We start from the raw sequence: 6000 nt of genomic DNA, 5'->3' as shown, positions 1-6000 counted from the left end.
CAGAGAGTCTCCAGAGAGCTGTAGTTACTCTTTTTATTTTTTTCTTTAAATCAAATTATCTCCTAACTGCTGTATCATGAAATTGCGCAGCACCACAAAATAGAGAGCTAGTTCGTGGGATGCACGTTTTTAAGAAAGAAAAAATGTTAAGAAAGGAGTAGAGCTGTAGTCATTTCCAGTCTCCCTGACTAATGATGGTGTTGCCCTTTCCCAAGGGCCCTTGTCACCTGTTCTAATTCGCTGACTCTGACACTCTGCGCGCAACCACAAACAACTAAAATCAATGGGAAATGGAAATGTCTTGACAAGGCCAAATTGAGCCCACCTAGGCTGTCAATGATTTATTCACCCTTATTAATGCTGTGTGAATCTTTCTGGGTGTACAGTGGTAAATCAAACAAAAGCAGGGCAATACAGAGTGATGCAATGCCTAGCTCTGATGTACCTACTCTCTGGAGAAGACCCTTGGAATTAGACACCCTGCAATACTTCAGGGGAGCTAAGGATCTGAGAATGGGATCTAAACCAACCAACACTTTGACTTCAGAGGTGTCTTGACAGTCAACAGGTGAACACTGAAGACAAGGGTGTACCTTATACCCTACTTGGAAATAACCAGCTAACCTCCCCCTTTCACCCTACTCCATATGTTCATTTTAAGCTACTTTAACTTTTCATTGTAGTCCTTTGATGTGTTGACTTGCATGAAGGGTTTTCATGAGTATCGACAACAGAAACAGGTATCCATCACTTTTTATTTTATTCAGGTAAGACTCAAGCCCTGTGATATATAGTCACTTAGGAAGGTAGACCTCGGGTCTTCTCTTTATTGTGCCACATGGCATCTCCATATTCATATATTGGAAAATTTAAAACTTACTAATTTGCCTTTCAGATTTTTCCTAATTAAAAATTAGTATGTTTTAAAAATCAGCTCTTTTACACTTCTCTAATTAAATTTCCACAAGATATTTTTTGGTAGGAGAATTCAATTAGGTTTTAATTTTAGTAATCAAAAAAGCACTGGTGCTTTGAGTATTTGATTTTTAATTTAAAAATTTGACATGGCATTCCAATTAAAATGTTCAACAGTTGCATTGTAGCATAAAAAGTCTATTACATCTGGTAATCAGGAGAATCCAATGACCATGAAAAACACAAACAGTATTTCAAGAACCCTCAGGTAATAACCATATTTAGCAAACACTAAACACTTCAATTACAGCTGCCTATAGCAGCTCTGATCACTCAGAACCCATGGCAGCAAGTGGAAGCAACTCTTTACCTATCTCACCTGTAGATAAGGCTGTGCCTTGAAAATGTCATCTAAACCCAGGTTCCAGAAATATAACCAAGCCTGCCAGAGGCAGTATCGAAAAGGAAGTGTTGACTCTGCTTCCCCATTCATGCAAGCTCCTTTCTCTTGCCTTTTAAGCTAACTCACATAGTATCTTCCTTATAAACTATAGAGGTTTCAGCTTGAAAATCTAATGTATTACTGTGTTCTCTTTCTTATCTTCTTTTGCTGCTTGCCTACAGATTTGAGTCAGCGAAGAAGTAAACTTCTCATAAAGGTCCTGAGCACCCCTTTTCAAAGAAGAAGATACACTTCTTCCATTTTGCAGAATCAAGCATCTGATCCCCTTCCCCCCAAAAAAACCTTTCCCATTCTAACAAGAAGGCACTTTTTCAGAATTAAAACCCCTACATACAAAAGTTTTAATGCTACTTGTGATCCTGCATCAAGAGGTACACAACCTTTCACCCAACTGAAAAGCAGGAGCTTGGATGTGCCAAATCCACAGAACAAAGAAGAAAAATGAATCATGTATAGTCAAAGCAGATTAGGAATACAAAAACATTGTTTCGGTTTTCAGCAGGTAGATCATATATATAAAACATATACCCGTACCTTACTGGTGTCCAGCACAAGCTGGGCTTGTAGTAATTGTATACAAAGCAACCCAAAGACTATTCTGGTCCCTAAGGGCTTAGTCATTGTCATAATGGATCACAATTGGCTCCATCTAGTCTACTGACCTGCTTCTGACAATGACAAATGCTACTGAAAGATTCCAATATTGTCATTGCTCCCAACAAATTTTATGACATTTCAGAAGAATTGTATCTGTCTGTCTCGGCTTTCATATGTCCTCCATTGCTAAATAATGTAATATTCCTATGTTAAATTTTTCCATTTTCCTTTAAATGTCAATTTCACCATGTACCTCTCATCAATCATGTGATTATTACACATTATTTTTGGAGCATCTTTGCTACACATGACATTGCATGGTACAGATAGCAAGGCACAAGGTCAGGTGCACCTGCATAACAAATATGTGCTATGTTGCAGGTTGCATTGGGGAAAAAAACATAGGCAAAAAATTTGTCAGGATGGTGCGTTTTTTTGTATAAAGAATGACATCATGCACTGAGAGAGAAACTGTGCTTCAAACCATGACAACAGGCGAATTCAGAATCCAACCTTCTATCAGACCAGGATGGTGTTTGAGTGATGCCTGCTGTGGGTGCGTATGTCTTTGCTGAAGAAGCTGAGGAGGGACTGAGGAAGGGAGTTAGATTGACTCATTGGTGGTTAATAGAGGAAATTCAAAAGATAAAAAAATGAAATAGAGAGGAATTAAAATGAAAACAAGAGAAAAATGAACACAGAGCCCAGTGGGACATCTTCTCTGCAGTTTTCTGTCAAAGGGTGAACACCACAGGGGCAGGCTTGAGGAAACTGTAGAAAAGCAATGCTAGCAAGGCAGAAAATTTTACTTTTGTCAGATCTAAAAACTATTTGAAATGAAGAGGGGAACGGGCTTCATGAAAACCAATAAACCCAAGGACTGCTAAGATATGAGAAATGTAAGACAACAAAACAGAATAAATGGAATTTTATTCAAAATAAATATGACATTAAACTAAACAGTCCCTGATGAAGTAGTCAGCCAAGGCTCTATGCTCAATGCTTGCCTGAGAGTGCTCTAAGATTGGGATAGCTTCTCTGGAGTCAGCACAGTTACACCAAGGTAGAGCCATTTATAGGGAATGAGAGTCCCTGCCTCTTCGCAGTACACGGTGCTGCTGCTCAGTAGGGACGGGAAGCCAAGACAAACGTCGCAAAGCCAATGTGTGATGAGAGCACAGGAGACCCCAGCCTTAGCTCAGGTATCTGCAACCCAAATAACACAGAGCACCCACGTCAGCACACATGCTACTGACCATAATTGCATGTCACCAGCAAGTACACCAAGGTGTAGATCCACCAGACATGCCAACAGGGAGGTGTGGAGGGAATGACAGCTGAAAGGAAATGATTGGGTTCAAAATCTGCCTTGAGATAGCTCCCGTAGGGCTGCTAGAGTGATGTACACCTTGGTGTCACCCTACCACTTGACCAGAGGCTTTGTACACTAGAGCCGTTCCTGCTTCTTATGATGACATGTCTAATGTCAGCCATTGCAGGGGGTGAAAGGCTAAAGTTCGCCCAGTCCCTGCTCTTGTCACCTGAGAAAGCTAGGTCAGAATTAGCGATCATCTGTAGCACACTAGAGGAGCAGCTCCATTTCTCTGTGTTCACACAATCTCTGTAGAAGACAGAGAAAAAGAGCAGCTGGCATTTTAAGGAATGAACATGAAAAGGGATGAGCTTGTAAGTCTAACTCAAAATTTAATAACAAACAAGAAAAAAGCCACTGAGAAGATTAAACAAAAGTTGAAAACAGGCTTAAAAATAAAGGAGCAAGCAAAGGAATCATTTACAAACCAAATGAAGAGGGGAATAGATAAGATAAACTGTGAATATTAATGAGCAATCAGAAGAAGGGGAAAAAAAAAGGAGCTAAAATAAGTCTATTTTACCACAGGCAAAATAATGTACAATGTTTCAATCTCCCCAGCTAAATTACAGAATAAAAAGGAACCTTAATAAAATATCAGTGTGTAAATCTCTCTCCAAACCACCCACATGCTGACTGCTGCTGGAGACGAATAGGTACAATAACAGGCAGAAGGCAAAATGCCACTACCACATATACGGTCAGGTTGATTTTTTCATCTGTGGACAGTAAAGAAGGTATTTTAATAAGCACAAAACAGCAAAATTAGAGCAGCTGAACTGACCAGCAGAACAATTTTAAAGGAAGTGAGAATACATTGTGCACCAGCCCAACCCTGTCTGAGGGGCTGAATGCATAGGAAAGCTGCTAGATAGCCTTGCCAAAGTGTTTTGATATTTCCAGCCAGGAAGCTCTGAGGTTGCTGATGACACTGAAAGGTGGTTGCTGCATTCAGGATCCAATCTAAAAAGTCACACTTTCCTGCATAAATGTGGCAGGGAGTCTCTAAGAGACAATGTGACTTTGAGAGAAAAAAAATTGTTTTACCTCTTTCATTATTTTGTTTGTGTTGGGTTACATTATTTAAGGGTGTCCTGGGGGTAGTGGGGCTCCTGAGAGTTGCTTCTATTTGAAACAACCATCTCTCTCATTTGTCGTGGGGCTGGAGAAAACCTTCATCTTCACATCTAAACTGCTCATGAGGTATTCTGCAGTTCTGCTTGTTGTATCCTCAGGGCACCATATATGCTAATAAGACAGAGCAAGAGAAGAACCTATGTAGAAAGCCTTTGATGTCTTGTGCTGAGACTCCATGTACAATCTGATATATTAATGATGGCATTAGCCATTATAAAAAAAGGAGGAAAAAAAATTCATTTCTACTATAATGAACATTTCATTTCCTGGAAGTGATTGCACAATCCAGATTCTTTTCCTGGCTCGCTCAGTCATATCAGTGCCATGCTGCTGTAATTTGTCTCACTGGGCAGTCTACTTATTCCTCACTGTGGGAAAGCAGGTCTCTCCTTCCTCTGCTGGCAGAACAGCACTCTGGAAATAGAGAGAGTGTTGTCAGAGACTGCTGGCATCTTCTGTTCAAAGATTCTCCTGGTGAAAAAAAACAGGCTTTCTCAAGGCCAGCATATCCTTGTCTATTGCTCTGCAACCTAACAGAGACCAGTGCAAAGCTTTGACATTCAGTCTTCCCCTCCTAAACGCAAGTTCTGTAGCCTGAACTGAATGAGAGATGGCACCGGCTCTGCTTTTTTTTCTTATTTCTTTCCAAAGGTAATTCTCATGAAAGGTCACAGGTGAACATCTAGGAAAAAATACTGGCTAGATCTGCAGTGGAATTTCCCCAGCTTCTGGGAGCCTTGGTGAGCGCTGGTGTTCCCCCAGTTCTGCACATCCATGAGACTTACCAGCATTGCAAGGGTATCCCTGTACTCCCACCAAGAGGTTTAGCCCTTTTTTCTCTGGGATCCTTTTAGCTAGCATCAGAGGCAGGATAATAAGAACTCATGCAGACATCATCCAGGGCCTGGAAGTTCACACACTCAGACAAGTTCCCCCTAAATATTGAGCAGCATCCTATATTAATTTCTTTTAGACTCAGCAATACAAGATAAGTAATACAGAAAATAATCCTACAGAGAATAAGGGAACAATCACCATATATTGCATAGTGAAAAAGAAATACTTTCATTCTTTTTATCATCCTGAAATTATCTTGTGAGGTCTCGAGCTCCAATGAGAAACCACCTTCTTACTCAAGGGAATTTCAAATTAGCAAAGTCAGTTAAACTCTAAGAGCTGTTTCTCCTGGGAATAAACATTTGTTTTGTTTATCTCCAGCCAACAGCTAATAGCACAATAATGATCCAATCCCCAGACTCCTTTGGCTGGAAACTGATACCTTAATCTCTGCAGTGCAAGTCTTATCAGTCTTTGTGCCTATACAGTTTGAACATTTCCTTTATATCCTCAATTCCCCCTGCAATGAAAGACTGTCGCAGATTCTGGTTATCTTTACCATGAGTTACCTTTCCCTGACCCCATTCACTGCTTTCTCACAAATACCTCCTTCGGACTATTTTCTTCCGTCCCTGTATGACTGTTACTGAAGCCCAGTGTTATCGTCTTAATTTTGCTT

This window comes from Nyctibius grandis, chromosome 4 (assembly GCF_013368605.1).
Source record: "Nyctibius grandis isolate bNycGra1 chromosome 4, bNycGra1.pri, whole genome shotgun sequence".
Lineage (NCBI taxonomy): Eukaryota > Metazoa > Chordata > Aves > Nyctibiiformes > Nyctibiidae > Nyctibius > Nyctibius grandis.
Note: the sequence above shows the minus strand (reverse complement) of the source record.